Source organism: Dendrobium catenatum, unplaced genomic scaffold (genome assembly GCF_001605985.2).
Source record: "Dendrobium catenatum unplaced genomic scaffold, ASM160598v2 fragScaff_scaffold_1136, whole genome shotgun sequence".
NCBI lineage: Eukaryota > Viridiplantae > Streptophyta > Magnoliopsida > Asparagales > Orchidaceae > Dendrobium > Dendrobium catenatum.
The window spans coordinates 45,332-64,647 of NW_021319598.1; positions in this window are offsets into that span (position 1 = coordinate 45,332).

Sequence of the window (19,316 nt, forward strand, 5' to 3'; positions counted from 1 at the left end):
ATTCACAATAAAAATAGGGAGAAATTAGTACATATATCTCCTCTCTCACTCTCTCCTTGCTTCTCTTCTTACATACATCATTTTCAATGACTACACTATCAACAATACAAAAAAAGCCAAGTAAATAGCCCAAAGGGATGCAACTCTTCAAAAAAATAAGAAAGAAAACCGTCCAGCCCTCCTCGCAGTGCTAGTTCGGGGTGTTGTGCATGGTGCTCTAACCTATATCTTTATCTAGTGCAACGCCATTTGTAAACCATTGCGATGCACCGCTTTCTATCGTTCAGCTTTGGGGCACTCTGGGACACATCTTCGGGGTACTGAACAAAAAAAAAGTGTAAAAAGCACTCGAACCCAAGCAGGGCTAAACCCTAGCACAACCCAACAACCAAGACAAACTTGAGGTATAAGGAAACAGAACAATCTGATTGATCAACACAATCAGACTTCACACATAACAATCTAAACTACCACTATTCTAGAGAACTTGTGGCAGTTTAAACTGCCACTGCTCTTGAACAATTGCGGTGGATTTAACAACGAACCTCAAATGTTACAAAATAGCAACAATTTAAACCACTGCTACATCTCTAGAAAAGATGTCGTTTAAACTGTTATATATATATATATATATATATATATATATATATATATATATATATATATATATATATATAATTAAAGATCTTTTATAAATAATCCATCACAGTAAATCATTCTTGTTGCGAGCTGGAATATTCACGGCGATAGAGAGTATAAAGTTTAATGCCTTAGCTTTGTACGAATATCCAACATGCAATTAGAGAAGGGAGAGTGTGCCAAAAAATCATTCTTGGTGCGTCTTGGAATATTCGCAGCGATAGAGAGTTTAAAGTTTAAGGTCTTAGCTTTGTACAAAGATCCAACACACAATTAGATAAGGGAGAAAGGGAGCAACGTTTATAAGAGACACCAAGATTTTTATGTGGAAAATCCTAAAAAGGAAAAAATACCATGTGGCCTAGCCAACTTTGAATGAGTCCACTAGTATTTGCAGTTGAATATAAATGAGGCCCTTCCTTTAGGGGAAGGCCTTGGCTTGACATATATCATATGGAGTACATTAGTTGCAGGGAATACACAGAATCACTATTAATGTGTTTGTTTGGTCTGAAGGACCATAGTCGGTGGGAAAAAGATATTGAAAGGACCGTTATCTAGCGACGGAGGTAGGAAGGACCATAGTCAGTGGGCGAGGGAGGTTAGGGTGATTGAGTTCAGAAGGACTATTGTCTGATAATGGAAGTTGAATGGGTCGTAGTCGGCAGACGACAATGGTAAAAAGAATGTGATTCGATGTTAGTTGTTGGTCAGGCAGAAAAAATCATCATCAGTTGGCAGTCGGGCAAATGTCTGACGTTAATTATTAGCTAGGAAAAAAATCTGACGTTAGTTATTAGCCACGAAAAAAAATCTGACGTTAGTTATTAGCCAGGAAAAAATCTGACATTAGTTATATGCCAGGAAAAAATCTGACGTCAGTTGGCAATCGAGCAAAAATCTAGAGATGAATAGAAGTCCAACATCGGATAAAAGTCTGACGAATATATGGCGATGGGAAAAAGTCCGGCATCGGGTTGGAATCCGACAAAAGGCGGAAGTTCAGCATTGGGTAGAAGTCTATCAATGGACAGAAGTCTGGCATTGAATATAAGCCCGACAAAAGTCCGATGACATGCAAAAGTCCAACATCAGGTAGAAATCCATTGAAGAGCGAAGGTCTGGCATCGGGTAGAAGTTCAACGTTTGTCGACTGCCGGGAAAAACTCTGGCATTAGATGGAATTCTGGTAGAACTTCGATGTTAGTAGGCTACTGGGTGGAAGTTCAGTGGTGGTCAAGGAAGAGTCTCCTCCTTATCATCTTGGATGTTGGATGCCTGATATATCATAAGAGGAGGTTTGCAGTTCGTGTTAAAGGACATATTATAAGAAAAAGCTTTAAGTGGTTTAAAAAGAAGAAGAAGAAGTGTTAAGTGGTTGAGCTATTTTTTGCGACCCATATTAAAAAGGTGGTTACAAAGATCGCCAAAAAGAACTCTATAGATAAATTACAAGTAAAATGAGAGCTGTAACAAAATTATAAAGAGGATAACAAAGAATAGAAAAATTTAGCAGGCGGATCAAAATGGACTCAAGAGAGGTTAAAACTAACAATAGTAGGCCCAGAGAAGGTCATACCCAAGAAATCTCTAGAGCTTAAAAGAAGGCACATGAAGGGAGAATGTATCAACCCTAGTTTCCATCAAACCAGACCACGAGAATAGTTAGCAGAGTGCAACAAGGTGCCAGGACAAATCTTGGACCAAAACCTGGTGATATGGAGAGGCCATCCAGAGGAAAATTTGTCGGTTCCATTCATCATAGTCCATTGGGAAACAAAATTGTCCAAAAAAATTATCAATGTAGATGCATGAAGGGAAGGAAGAGTGAAGCCATTCAAAAAAAAAAAAATTATCCAGCGTGATACCTTTTGCTGAGATAACCTTACTGATTTAGCAACAAGTAGTGATAGGGGTATAATGATTCCCCACAAAGCGCCTGTTATTTCTTTCCCACCAAATAAAATATATCAAACAGAATATCACAAACAGCTAAAAGTTTTCTTGTTAACATGTAAATGCTAAGCATCCTCAAAAATTAGCTCCAACATAAAAGGCCTAAAAAAACCCATCAAAATACAACAGAAGAGAAGACATAACCTCAAAAGAAAAATCACATTGAAACATTAAATACATGATTTTTCCTCCAACCAAAGAGGACAAGTGGCACCTATATGAATGTTACTTTTGGCTAAAACATTTGTAGTTTTTAAACCATCTTAGACTTCCAGCCAAGCAAAAGATGAAAATTTAAGATCTGATTTCTTATGCCAAATGAACTTGTGCCAGAAAACTTGAGGATAATCAGAGAAAAATTCCCTTTTAAATGTCTTAAAGCAAGGCTTGCCTACTACGTTCAAGACAATAGTACTAGACGTGTAGTTTTGGATTAGAATAGAGGAAATATTTTAAATAACTAGCGAAGGGAAAGACTCTAGAAGATTCTATGTGGCTAGAGAAATAAACTCTTTCACAGCAACAAAACCATGGGTTGGAGGCTGCATGACATCAAAAATAGTAAGTCTATGGTTTTGTTAAAAGATAGAATGCATGTTGTTAACAACATCCACGTGAAGCTTGATGCAATGCCTAATACGAGAAGCAATGTTATAGGGAAACTTTCAAAATTTGGAAGCTTTGGCAGGAGGGGACATCCAAGGAGAATTAAATTTTAATATGAACCAAAAAGAAACCAAAGAGTTCATGTTATACATCTGCCAAATAAAAGTATGGTAAAGGGTTTGGATTTCAGGGATTCCCGGCCTACCAAGACAAGTTGGTAAATAAGTTTTCTTCTACACAATAAGATGATGTTTCTTTTTAGAGGTGGAGCCATAATAAAATAATATGAATAAAGTTTTTCCATAGTTTTATAACATGATTTAGGTAATATCGCTCATCTATTCTAATAGGCATGGTTGTTGGTAATAGTGAACCCCATGTATTGAATTCTACCTGCAAAAGACAAAAACTTGATTTTTCAACTGGATAGGAGATTAGAAATCCTACATAAAGGGGGTTGGAAATGAGCAATAGTAAGTTTCTTAGAAGATATAGGCATGCCCATATATTTTAGAATATACTCAGAATGATAGAAGCCAAGAAAATTAGTAATATCATTAGCTATGTTGGAGTTCTAAGTAAATATAATATAGCATTTATCCTTATTGATATGAATCCCAGAAGCTGCAGCAAAGATGTTAAGAGCATCACTTAAACCATGGACATTCTACAATGATGCCAACCAAAAAACCAAGACATCTTTTGCATAAAGCAGATGATTGAGAGTAGCTAAACCACAAGATACCAATAAATTTTTAGCATCAATAATGCAAGAAAAAGGATCCATCACAAAAGAAAAAAAGTAAAGGGGAAAGGGGGACAACCGTGCCAAAAACTAGAGGAGGAATTGAAATAGCCTTCAACAACACCATTTATGCAAATAGAAAATGGAATATCATGTATGCAACCTTTATTCCAAGAAATGAACTTAGCATGAAACCTTTATCTTGCAGCCTAGAGATGAGGAACTCAATGGATACTGTGTCAAAAGCCTTCCTAATATCAAGCATGGCATAGAAAAAATTCTTGCTCTTATTTTCTTTGAATTCACTCAATATTTTAGAGGCTATAAAAATATTATATGAAGTGATTCTCTTATGGATGAAGCAACCTAGACTCTTATGAATAATAAGAGGCATATTACCTTTCATATGGTTTGAAAAAATCTTGGCAATAATATTATAGAACACATTACAAAGAGAGATGGGTATATAGTCAAAAATATTGAAGGCATGAGAATTCTTTGGAATTAAGGCAATGGTAGTTGCTTTAGCATACCTGGTAAGATGACCTATGTTAAAAAAGTTTTTAATTAAATTGCATTCATGAAGCCCAATAATATCCCAAGAAGACTTGAGAATTCAAAGATATACCCATCCGTCCCCTAGGGTGGATGAAGAGGGCCCACCAAAGACAACCTCTTTAATCTTAAAGTTAGAAATTAGGAAAGTAAGAGGGCCAATAAGATGGGCTGAGATAGTAATGCCACGTGACAAAGAGTGAGTGGAGGAATTATTCAGCATTGGGGAGTTATATAAGTTTTAAAAGTAATGGATGGTTGCATTAGCAATGTCAGAACTAGATGTAAAATGACTCTCATCGTTGATAAGCTCCATTATGTGGCTTGAATTACCCCTAGATTTAATTCTAGCATGCAAAAACCTCAAACTGTCTACCCCACTAGATAACTAGGTGGCCTTAGCTCTCTTGATCAGCCAAGAACTCCATGCTCCATGAAAATAAGTACAAGGAATTTTTCTCCTTGAGAGTGACATTAAGACCCGAGTCTAATGGGTTATTTTAAAGACATTCCAAGCAGATTTTCTTGTTGGGTTCAAGAGTACAAATTTTTTCTTTGAGGAAATATGAATTTTCCCAATGTTTCTTTTTTAGAAGAGATTTTAGAGATTGTAATTTGCTGTAAAAATTGGCAATCGTGCTAATAACATGGTGCGAGGAGAAAGCCCTGATAACAATATACCAATATCTAAACATGTCAATCTAGTAGTTTTTAAACTAGAATTTGCCAACCTTGGGAATAGGATGGCCATAATGAAGCACAATAAGGGAGTGATTCGAGCAGTAGGGGGTTCCACCTTAATAGGAGTTAGGAAAAAAATTCCAACAAAGAGTTATTCACCAGCATTCTATTGAGCTTAATATGAATAGAGTCATCTAACTAATTCTTAAACCAGGTAAAAAATAACCCCTTAGACGTGTGGTTTAAAGTGCCTTAATTAAAAGTGAAATTATTCATTTCACCAAGATGACTGAATTGAATCGGTCTTCCACCTGAATTTTCCTTCGCCTCTTTAAAATAGTTAAAATCCCCAAATGATGATCCATGGAGTAGTAATAGAATCTGCTAAATGAGACAACTCTTGATAAAGGATCTCTCTCAATAGGAGAATTATTAGCATAGATAATTAACAAAGCAATATGTGGTCAGGCACCTAAGAGGAGGGTGCTATGAATAAGATAGGGGGGGAAAAGCAGGGTGAGAAATAGATAGTAGATGGGTTTGACCGCCGGCTAATGATTTTAATGGCGTTTTAGTGGCAGTGTAGACCGCCGCTAATAAGTAATGCTATTACCGGCAGTCAAACTACCGGAAGACCGTCGGTAAATGCCCTAAATTAAGTAGGCCCGAGCCTCGCATTTTATTTCTATTCTTTCCTTCTCTCTCTACGGATGAGCTCTGCCGTCGCCTCCGCCCGCTTCTCGGTCAATCGATCGTTTTGCCGCCGCCGACTGCCGACGAACTTTGTCCGACCGCCGACCCCACACCAGCCGCCTATCACACCGCCGGTGCTCTGCTATCTTGCCGCCGTCGATCTCACACCGGCTGCCCTAGTTTTTGTTTGAGGTGAATAAACACCGGGATTTTTAAGTGCTAGATCATTTTTCTTTCCTTTGTCGTAGGTTTCAAGGTCTTTCATGCATGAAAAAGTGTCTTCCATGCTCTCTCTCTCTTCTCAAACTTCAAGAATATAATTTTTTGAGTTCTTTTCAATTATGTTATATTAACTCTTTAAATATTGTGCAAAATTGTGAAGTAACTTTTTCTTGGATTCAAATTGTGATACTCTTCTTGTTAGTTTGATATTTTATCATAATCATATTCTTCATGTAGTTAAATAAAAGTTTATTTGAACCTTGTGATCTCTTGCTATTGACATCATTTTTGTATTGATTCAAACTTTGTTTGAAATATTTTATGTATCTCCTCTTGCAAAACATCTTTAGCTATTGTTCATGTGTTGCTAATTTGTGTTTGAATTTTCATATACTTTTGTTAAACTCATATATTAGATTTTATTTCTTGCAAGTTTAGTTTGTCATTTCATTTGCATTGATATTTAAAATGCATAATCTACAGAAATTATACTACGAGGAATCAAATTTAAGGTTTGAGAAAGGTTACCAATTAATTTAAGGTTTGAGAAAGGTTACAGAAATTTCATCTCCTTGATAATTGATGTTTCTTGAGACAGCGAGGATACAGCTGAGGATTAGAATTGTTTTATGTTTATTGTGAACTTGTTATTTTGTGAACTTCTAAACTTGTGACCCGAACATCTTAAGTTTGTTTACATTTAATGATTTGTTTGGTTGTGCTTATATATGTTAATATTTGTGATACTTGAAGAATATCGAGGCGTGTTGCCCAAAACTTCTTGTTATATGTTGCTTTATGTGCAGGTTTAGAATATAGGGTGAACCTCCCTCAAAAAGAGGAGATGATGACAATTTGTTTTGCAGGTGCTACAGGTTTCTGACGGCTAACCGGCGGTTTAAATGTCGGAAACTACAATACCGGACGGCTTTCATGAGCCGCCGGTAAATTAGAGAAACCGCCGGCAATTTATCGGTGGTCACCCGATGGCATCCGACGGTCTTCCAATGAAAGACCGACGGGCTTGATCGCCGGTAGTACCGGCGGCCGGCACTGCCGGCCACCACCGGTATATTACCGGCGGTGTACCGACGCTTTGCTGGCAGTGTATCGGGCGTTTGCCAGCCACCGTCATCGCCGGTAAGCCGTGGTGATAGGACCGCCGGTGAACCGTCGGTAAAATCACCGGCGGCCCGACCGCCGGCGAACCGCTGGGACCCAAAAGTGAATAAACTGGTGGTCCAAGCCGCTGGTTAAATAAGTCGCCGGTAAAAACCGCCGGTATAATTTTTCCTACGCCCATTTTTTCGGCGGCCAGTAAACCGTCGGAGAGCTGCCGGTAATTCTAAAAACTGCCGGTATAGCCATATTAACCGCCGAAAAAGCCGCCGGTATTGTCTGTTTTTCCTATAGTGAACCCAACCGTGCTCTGCCACTCCCCCTCCCTCTCCCCCTGCCTCATCTGGCCCTTCCATCTTGGGCACTACTCTTAATCCGTAGATTCCCTCTGCTCTTACCTCCATGGAAGTTATAGATACTATTCGTCACATAGATTCTATCCCCAACCCAAATTCCTCTACAGATGATGCCTCTTTATCTGAATTTTCTCCCTATAAGGATCAGTCGCCTACTGACACTAGTGACCGGCCCACATTCAATCAAACTGCTCACTCCTCTTCCTCTATTTTACATCATCATAAGGTCCGTGTGATGGCATCTCCTAACAAATTTGTTATTTTGCAGTAGGAAGATCCCCTCAATCATTGAGAGACTAATGAAACCTCTTTCAACCATGATTAAACTCACCTTCATGATCCACATGATCTAGCTCAGACCCTGAACCCCCAATCTAAAAAAATCTTCCATAGCCAAAATTGCCAAGAAAGTACATTCCTCCACCTTCAAGTCTAATTGATCCTCTCTCCTATTGGGTGTTGAAACATCCGGGGTTTCAATGGCCCAAGAAAGTATAATCTTGTAAAAAACTTCTCTTCCTAAAATTTTGACATACTCTACATCGTTCAAGCCAAAATTCCACCAAAGTCTATTTCTGATCCCAAGTTTATCAACACTCATCAAGTTTTTTTTTTCTATCGAGAAGAGTTGTAATAATTTCAGCTCCACTACCCCTGGTATGATTTGGCTATAGTGGTTAAGCTATTGGAAGCTAGGAAGAAGTCAAGGAGGAGGTAGATGATTATGATTTGTTTTACTATTTTGTTTTGTAATAATCTCAAAATTTAAATTCATACTTGGAACATTTTAAAAAATTGTCTTAGTCGTGCTTGAATTTTGAGGTGTATTCAAGTCGAAAATTTCCAAAACTAAATTTGTAACCATCTGAACTCCAATTTGAGCAAACTTAAAGTTAAATTGAACGTAACAAAGATACGAACCCAACGACTCAAAATTGGTCCAATCTGAGCATAAATGCGTCTAAATCGGGGCCCAAAGTTTTTTTTAGAAAATTCAATGATGAAATTTAAAAAAAAAATGATATCAAAATATAACCTGATTATAATTGAATCAAGCGGCTAGGCAGGATGAATCCAATGACCCTAATACCATTAAATTCTATCATCATTAAGACAGTTAAACTCTTAAAAAATGCTACATCATTGTGAGGATCAATATAGGCTGTCTGATGGAGTACTCCAAATCTGCCCCATATCTTCTCAATATTCATGGGGCATGCCACTCTAAAAAGTCTATAAGTAGACACTCTTCCACACTACCTAATTCTCTACATCAAGGGAGAACCTAGGCGATGCATTAATGAGAAATTTGAGGCTTCAAGAGCTCCAACACCTATGTCAGTAAACCCTTCATCAACCATCGCCAAACCAATACCTTGTCACCAAGTGCCATGGACTTCTACCTGACTATCGACAGACAACCACATAGCCACTAACTGCCGCTTAACTTCAGCCTAACAATCACCATACCTCGTAGACTATGGTCCCTCTGACCACCATTTCTTGCCAACTATGGTCCCATCGACCTCTATCACTTGCCCACTATGGTCTCTTTGACCATTTTCCCCATCAACTATGGTCCCTCTAACCACTATTACCCACCAACTATGTTCCCTCTAACCATCATCACCTATCGACTATGCTCCCTTTGACCACCATCGTCCACCAACTATGATCCCTCTGATCCCCATTTCCTATGATTATAATACTTCTGATCTCCATTGCCTAAAATAATCCTACCAACCAAATAAATATCCAAATTATACCCTTATCATTAGATTATTCCTACCTAACTCTGTAATGTTCTACATATTATACATTAAACAAATGCCTTTCCCCTCCGGAAGGGAACAATTTGTATTCAACTACAAATACTAATGAAATCATTTTATTTGTGTTAGGCCTCTACTTTTCCCCTTTTAACTATTTTTCAGGTAAAAATTTGGTTGTATCTTATGACTCATGCACCCCTTTCTATTTATCTATATGTGTATTGGATCTTCATTCAAAGCTAAGACATTAAGCTTATTATCTCTCTACCTCCATAAATGTTTCAGCTTGAAATAGTTTAGCACCTTTTGTGGGAAATGATTCCTTACTATGGGGAAACTTTTTCTCCAACCTCAAAAGGTTCTTCATGCCAACATCCTAGCTATGATTGATGCAAGGTAGCACCTTTACCATGCCATATTATCAAGCCCAAAAGAAGTCCTTGAATATTAAGAGAAACTTCAACACAACAGTGAGAAAATTTTGTTCCATCATATTTTAACCATTAGCTATTGCTACAACAATTTCCCGGGAAGAGGAACTAGACTGGAGGGAACCCTTGGTTATAATTTTAAATATGACAGTAATCAAGTATGTCCTTTTAATATTTTACTTATCCAAAAGTATTTTTACTTGTAACTATCTATGATAATGCTTCTCATGCTTCAAATGAATTCAAAACTCTATACAATCCTTAGTTGGACTTTTACTCCTTAGGCAAGGTTATAGTCTCGACCTCAAAAAGTCAATAACGGTCTTAAGATAAACTACGCCTCACATTCGATTCAGGATACGCATAGCATTTACAAAGACCTACCTCCAACCTCTATACTAAAAGAAAGATTGGGCTCTGTTTATTTTTTACAGGAAGCATATCCCTAAGCACACTATGGAATTATGGATTGACTTGTTGGGTAAACACAAAACAAAATACCAAACTCAAAAAATTAACATTCAAGTCGATAAGAAGTGTTTTTTTTATCAAAACTTTTTTTTTTCTTTCTTGTGAATTCTCTTCTCCAATGTGGTGTTTTTTGTTATATTAAGAAAAGGGATGGCCTAGGATTGTATATATGGTTAGCTTGAGCTCCTTGTGAATATCCTCAAAGAAAGTAATGATTACAATATCTCAAAGACTTTCCTCATTATCATTGTTATAGTTACTGTGTGGCATCTATGGCATAACAAAAGTCTTTTTCAAAATAAAAAAATCTACTAAGTTAAATGTATAGTCAAATCGAGTGGCTCGACTAGACAAATCCAATAAGCTCATGATAGCCAAAATCTAACATCATTAAGGAACTTAAATACTCGATAAATATTTTATGAATTAGGGACTTAATACTAAATATGCCCTTGATTGTCTCTCTATTAACGGTCACACCACTCCCAAAAGAATATAAATAGATCCCTCACTTTTAACGTGAGGGAACAAAGGGGTAGCGGAGGGAGAGAAAATCTCTCGAGCTTGAAGAATCCTGGAGCTCCACCTTAGCACCAACGTTGAGCAATTTGTGCCACCAAGTTGCTTCTGATGAACCTCTAGTTGATACTGACAATTGAACCTCCATATGTAAGCAACTAGCTAACCGTCCTTCGACCACCATTGCTCGACTACAATTATTCCAACCACCATCATCTAATTACGATTCTTCTAACCTCCATCGCCCACCGACTATGATCCTTTTGACCACTACTACCTGATTATGTTCATTTTGACCTCCATCGTCACCAATAATAATCCTTTCAACCCCGCCACTAAGTACAATCCATCTAACCATTGTCACTCATAGAGTATGGTTCTTCTGACCACCGTTATTTGACTATGATTCTTTTTATGTCTAACACTTGCCGATTATTATCCTTCCAACCATCGTCGATCAACTACAGTCCTTTTGACCACCATCATTCTAACCTCAGTCGCTCACCAACTACGGTCCTTTAGACCATAATCACCGGATTATGATTCTTTCAACCACAATTGCCCTTTTTCAACACTACAGGAAAAACGTGATTTTCCGACAGCCATTTTCGCCGGAAAATTGGCCAAAATCCATCAGAAATTAGGATTTCTGGTGGAAAAATTTGCGCTTGTTTGACGCGCGTCGATAAAAGACTTCCGGCATAAAATAATTCGACAGAAATATTTCCAGCGCATTTTCCTCAGGAAAATATTTCTGGCGGATTATTTCTGCGCTGGAAGATCAAGAAAAAAACAAAAAAAAAATTATAAGAACCTGACCGGCCTGCCAATCCAGCCGCTACCTCAATTTACAGCATAAGCCAGCCCTAGCCTTCCTTACCCGAACAGGGCCAAGCCAGCCCAATCACGCGCATGCAGTGCCGCGTGGGAAGCCCAGCTAACACGCCTTCGGTCTGCCTTCGCCGTGCCTTCGCCGTGGTTCGAACCCCGCCCACTTTCCTCCGCGCGCAAAGGCTTCCCGCGTGCTCCGTCTACCATGTTCTCCTTAGATAAAACCTGATAAAGTTTATACTTTATTTTATTTAACTAATAACAGCTACATATTAAAAGTAATAATTATTTATAATAAATTAATTATTAATTTAGTAACTTTTTATATTATTATTTTTTTATATTTTTATATTATTTTAAAACACTTTAAAATAAATTATTTATTATATTAAAATTGATTATAATAATTTATCAAATTATTTATTTCTAAAAATTTTAAATCCGCCGGAAACTCTGCAGGAAAAAATCCGCCGGAAATCCGTCGGAAATTCTGTCGAAAAAATAAGTCGGAAAAATTTGCCCTTTATCCGTCAGAAATTCGCCGGAAAACCCGCCGGAAACTATTCCGCCGGAAAATTCCGCCGATAATGGGCAGTTTTCTTGTAGTGCAATGCTTCCGATCTTTATTGATCACAAGCTATGGTCCCTTCGACCATCATCACCTGACTATGGTCTTTCCATCATCTGTCTGCTAATGACTACGGTCCCTCTAAGCACCTTCACCCTACTATGATTGTTATAACCTCTGTCACTTGCTAATTATATATGTTCCTTTGAACCTTCGTTGGTTGATTAAGGCCCTATCAACTAAACAAACAAACCAAAATTCTCTTGAGAACAACTTTCAAGTCATTTTCCAAATATGTGATATACACAATGTATATTTGTTACATTGAGTCAATGCCCTCCTTCGAGGACGGGCATTATTTATAATCAACCATCAAAACTAGTCGATTCAATTTTATTAGGCAAAGCCCCTTGGTTTTCACCCTTTTTTAGGGGTTTCCATGAAAATATTATTGTATCTCTTATGAATGTTGCACTCTTTTCTCTTAACTTTCTGTGTGCTAGATCTTCGTACATAGCTACGACGTTAAATTCTCTATCTTTTACCGCCACAAATTTTCTAGGATGCAACAGTTCTAAATTTTTCAGTCTTACGAAAGGCAATCATAAATGAATTAACCATTTAGTTTTTTAATGATCGTTGTGAAAGAAAAGTTTTCGAAAGTTGACGGGAACAAACATTTGCGATTTTAACTTCACAATCACAAAAAAGAAAAAAAAAATTGGCCAACGTTTTTGTGATGGGCAATATGACATATTACAGTTGCTAATCGCTCAAAGCCACATAAAGGTAGATGTCTAACCAACATGCCAATAACAAATATGCTGTATTGTACTGATGTTTCTAGAAAGTTTCAAGATTCAAACACAACTTCCATCCGTAGGGAAGTGATTTTGTGCTCATTATGGTACTCAAACTCAACAATCTTACTGCAAAAATTTTCTTTTGTACATACAACAAAGAAAATAAATCTAAGTGCCCAACTGATAATAGACAAGATCATTATTCAAAATCTCTTAGAGCCTACTTGTAAACATTTCTATGAAGAGAGAATTCTGGTATATTAGTGGATTCTATGGTGGAGAGTGCCACAATGTCTTCAATATTTCTAATTGACCAAAATTTTAATCAACTATGAATATTTTGGTCATTTGATCACTGCGAGAATTCTAGACAATAGAGGAGCCATATTGTCCTGAGATTCTATAATTCAAAAATATGCTCATAGAGATGACAAACGCAAAGAAGTTGGCCAAAGTCCTTTAAATTAGCATTAACTGGAATCATATATATATAACTGACTTTGAGATTGGTGCTTAATATAATTTTAGATCTAATTTAAATAGTTGAATTTAAATTAGAAAATTTCATGGGTGAGTATTTTAATTTCTTCATAGAAATTGACTTCAAAAAAAACTACAAATATGGCTGTCCCATCAAATCTTATATGACAACAACAATGATAACACTATTATCAAGACTTTATTCCACTCCAGGTGATCTACTACATGAATTTTTTTTCTCTGTCTTGTTATGTTAAGAGTTAGATTCTCATTTACATATGATAAAATAAGATTATTTCTATTACTTTTTAACTAAATCTTTTTAGGTCTACTTTCTACCTTTCTTAACGTAGGCCTAATCTAATACATTTACTCTATATCCTAATTTAGGTAATCAGAACGCTGGTGTTTTATTTGACCAAAACGTCTAAGGCGTCATTCTCTAATCTTATTTGCCACTAGAGCTACTCCAACTATTTCATTTAAAAATTTGTTTAGCATTTTTTCTCTAAGAGTGAGGCCAATCATCCACCTGAGCATCCTCATCTTTGTAATACTTAAATTAATTTATGGCCAACATTCTACACCATAAAGCATTGTTGGTCACACCACCATCATATTGAATTTCCCTTTAAGTTTTAGAGGCACTTTTCTATCACAGAATAGACCTGATGTATTCCTCCACTTCGACCAACCATCTTGAGTTCTCGTGATAATATCTCCATCTATTTCGTCATCACTTTGAAGAATAGACCCGAAATATATAAAATGTGTACTCTATTTAATGACTTGATCACCCAAAGTCACAAACTCCAAACTAGATCTATTTCTAATAAAATTATACTCAGTGTATTCAATTTTATATGTGCACAAACGAAAATCTTTATACTCAAAAGTTGACTTCCATAATTCAAGTTTTTCTTCAACTCTCTCTGTAGTCTTATAAATAAGAAGAATATCATCAATAAAAAAGCATATACTAAGGTACATCTTCTTGCAAATGTCTAGTAAGAACATTGATCCATGACCAAAGCAAAAAGATAAAGGCATAAAGTTAGTCCTTGATGTAATCCAACTGAAATAGAAAAGTACTTAGTCAAGCTTCCTTGCATCTGAATACAAATAACAACTCTTGCAACATATTGTTAATGACTTGAATATAAGCATTATTAACTCCTTTCTTTTTTGGAACTTTGTAAAGTTCTTCTTTTGAAATTTTACCATATGATTTTTCTAAATCAATAAAAATTATATATAGAAAACTATTTAAGAATCTTATGATCTTTGAATATTAAGTGAATCGAATTATTCAAAATTTATTTTTTTGAGGCTCATATCAAAATATCTGCAGACCTCAAACAACTTTCACGTTGTCTTTATGGCTAAGAGCCCTCGCCTTAATTTTTTTAGGTAAATCTCTTCTTCTTCTACGTCGCTTTCACTTGCATTAACATTAAGACATTTAAGATGTACTTTGCGCTCAATACATGAACTGACAAATAGACCTGCCAGGCTGCCATTACAGAATAATTTTAAATGAGCCATTTTATCCTCATATAAATTCAGATTTCCATATGTTTTCATTGACAAGCCTATCATTGTGTCCTGAATGAATAGAAGAATTATCGTATTATATACACCAACAAATATAATTGAACGCTATAAATTGCAGCTGTAGCTTCAATATCTTCTCAGGCAAAATATTATTATTGCATGACTGATTGGGAAAAGTTTCAAACACATTTCTGGAAAATATTTAATATGATGTGACATATTACTCATAACATAAATGCATTTCTAACGTCCCTAATGTGACAAAAAATTCTTATTGCTTTGAAAATGACAATTAGGTTTTGTTTGGGACGGCTTTCTTATAATTTCTTAAAACAGTTTTTTAGTAGAAATTTTTTAATTTTTGTACTAAGTTTTCTTTAAGAAGCACTAAAAAAAACTGTTCCAAACGAAACCTTAATAGATACAGCTCTTGCAAAGGTACACATGGATGAACTACCAAATGTTGTTAAGAGTCGCAACGTTTCATGTTAATGCTTTTGGTTTTAAAGAAAGATACGTGAGCCAGACATCAGCTTAAGGCTACAGCTTGCATGCGTGATCATTTGCGAAGCCATAACAAGTGTAAAGTGTTTACATCTGAATTAATATGTTCGAGCTGTTTGTTATAATATTTGAGCTGTATTTGAAGCTAATAATAAGTTTAACTGAAAAGAATTATATATTTATTATAAAGATATTTTGATCCAATTTATTTTTAGTCATTATCAATAAAAAGTATGCAACTTTAGCTCTGTCATTATGCAGATAATGGCTAATGGTTGGAGTTGAATTCCAATTTTATGAGTGGACAACATTTTAATCTTACTAATTTTGAAATGAGAGAAGAAATATAGATATAGGGAGAGAGTTTGAAGGGAAACGTTAAAAAAATAAATAGATGAAAAAATATAAATTTAACACAATTAAATTTCATGTCAATCATCAAGAAGATTTAGTGGGAGTATATTTGAATTATTTAAATACAAATAAAATATTTTTTTCCATCTATGATTTTTATTTGGGACATCTTTGTTGTAATGTCCTAGAATCTAATATGAAAATAATTTATCTTTTATCTTTAAAATTATAATTAACAGAGCTATTTAATTTATTTTATCAATGAAAAAAATCAACGGAACTACTACTAATGATTTAAATATCAATATATATTTATATTTATTACATAAAAACTCATATACACTACCATGAATCATACAATTAATCACATCAAATCTATTTAAGTGCTGAGCACAGTAGATCACTAAATTTTACAACTTAATTCAAAGTACAGTAAAAAAGTAATATGCATTTCATCAATCAATTTATAACAAAACAGTCATATAATCCGGAATCAATGCACAAACAGTAAACCTCACATGTAGTAAAGATAAAATTTATGAAATATTAGAACGTTACGGTACAGAAGTAAATAAAATCGTATATAGTGTGGAAATCAGTAAACCAATACGAGTATTTAATAAAATCAATAAAGAGGTTATTGTAAATAAACAATAAGAAAATCACATAAACATATAGAATCCAAACCTCAACGAAGACCATAGGACCCATTAATACAGTAAAAATCACTATTCTCCCTAAATATCAAATAAACATCTTATATTTATCTTGCATCACGTGCTCTATATTTATATAACAGTGAACCATAAAACAATAATACTATTGTATTAGTATCAATGAAATCAATTATCAATAAACAACGCAATATGAATAGTCATACCACATTAGTTTGATAAAATACATTTCAATGATCATCAGCAATCATAACCATTTTTTTTTTAGGGGGAAACCCACATTAGGGGCCTACGTGTTAATAAAAGGGTAAAATTATACAGTCCTTAAGGGAAACTCAATCCCACTACTTCTCAAAGAGCTACATTCCAAAAAGAAAACCAAAAACCTAAGGGTTCGAGTTTCCCAACTAAAACACAGTACAAAGAAACCTAGTAACATTCTACGGTGCTTAGGACTAAGCACCAAAAAAAAATGGGAGAGTGCAAAAAAATACCAAAAAGCTCCCATCAACAGGAATCCAAAATCAAAATCAACTTGACGTCCATGTCCTGCAACCACCAAAAAGAGACACAAAACAGAAAATAGAACAAAAATATTAAAACAATGAAATTGAAAGGAAATACTATTAAAACTAGAAGGATATATCTGGAACAAGAGCTTCTGGTAACACTCTAACTCTCCAAGCAACCCGTCCAGAACTTAAGAGGAGACCTATGATTGCAGTCAGTCCAAAACACAAAGAAACAAAGCATAACAACAACTCCACCATCCCTGCAACACCCACCCCACTAATAATAAGCAAATCTCCCAGAAACAATCAAACCCGAACAACAACAGCGAAGAGAAATAGGGCAACAACCACCCAAGAACCCCCAACCAGCCAACAACACCGCAGAAACCTGGAATAACGTCAGCAAAGTAAACGCCGGAGGACCACCACACCCAGAAAATTAAAAACCATCAACATAAGGAACACTATTCTGATCCAAATTAATCAAGCCTTGAATATGGAAAGAAAGATTCTTAAAAGATAAATCAATAATACCGTTAAACTTACTACCAAACTCAGCCAAAGCCTGAGCAGGAGAATTAATGACAGGGGATACGTAGGTAAACGAGCAATTCATAGAATCCAGAATAAATTTAATATTTCTGCAGGTATAGAAGAGAGAATACCCATAACTACTGCCATCCAAATCCAGCAACGCTTTGAGATCCACATCAAAATTACATTCCAGAACAATATTCTGGATGTCCAGAGCAACACAAAGGTAAAGCCCATGAAAAAAAGCCATATAAATACCTCCAAGTTTATCATTTTCATTAGTTTTACTAGCAAACCCCAAAACATTGGCCCCATTAGAATTTCTAATTAAGCCTCCCAGACACCAAATGTTCCCCTCCAAAAAAGTATCAATATTCAGCTTAAAACACTTAGCTTGACGTCTCATCCAATACAAAATCCTGTTCACCGGATTAAACTGAGTCCCATCAAGCTTAATCCCAAAACCCGCAAGCGTGAAAAGCACCTCATAAAAACTTTTAAGGGAAATAAGATTAGCAGTAAACAGGGAATTAACCTTCTCCTTAATTTTAAAAATATACAGTGATGATCCATCAAATTACCATTAAACCGAGAGTCATTTCTAGTCAACCAAATGTACCAAACTATAAGAACAGTGATAACATTCCTAATATGGCCCTTAACACAAACCATCCAATCCTTAAACAAATTATAGACAGAACAATGAGGCCCCCAAAAATTAAATTGAAATAAATCCTCAAAGAAAATCCACACCTTAACAGTAATAGGAGAAGAAATAAAAACATGTTGTAAGTTTTCATCATTAAAACAACATTGACATTTAGAGGTAATAAACATACCTCTTTTCCTAAGCAGCTCATCCGTAGGAATAAACTCCTTAAGAATTCTCCAATTAAAAACAGAAACAGAGGTAGGAATGCTCTTGTGCCACATCATTTTAGAAGGCTTAGAAGACTCCTTTTTATTTCTAAACACATGCCAAGCATCTTTAGTTCTAAAAAGACAATCTTTAGTAAATGTACAAAGTAAAGCATCTTTAGCATTACGATTAAGAGAAATGTTAGCAATCATTTGAATAATATAAACAGGAATAACAGAAGAAAGTTTATCCAAATCCCAACCATTGGCACAATAGAAAAAGTTAACTCTCACCATACTCCTAGAATTCGTGTTAAGTAGAGCCTCAAGGGATAGACCATTAATCCAACGATCATGCTAGAAGAAAATGTTACCCTCCCCAAGGCCCCAAGCTAAACAGGGCTCAACTTTCCACTTAATCTGACACAAACGATGCCAAACCTTAGAATGCCCTTTAGAATAGAAACAATTGGAGGGGTGAAGATCCCCACAATATTTAGACCTCATAAAATTAGCCCACAAAGATACATTAGCTCTTAAATTATACCATAATTTAAAAGAAAAAGCATAAGCCAAATCAGTCATCGACTTGCAACCAAGATCGCCTTCCTGTAAAGTAACACAACACTTATTCCACGTGGACCAATGGATTTTAGAATTAACAGAAGAACCCCTCCAAAAAAATTTGTTGAGAATTCTATCAATCCTCAAAACCACCGTCTTAGTAGGAAAAAGAACTTGAAAAATATAAATAGGAATAGAGGCAAGAACACTTTTGATAAGAACTAGCTTACCACCAAAACTCAAAAACTTGGAATCCCAAGAAGCCAAACGATTGTGCACCGTGGAAAGCAAGCCATCAAACAGAAAAGTCTTTTT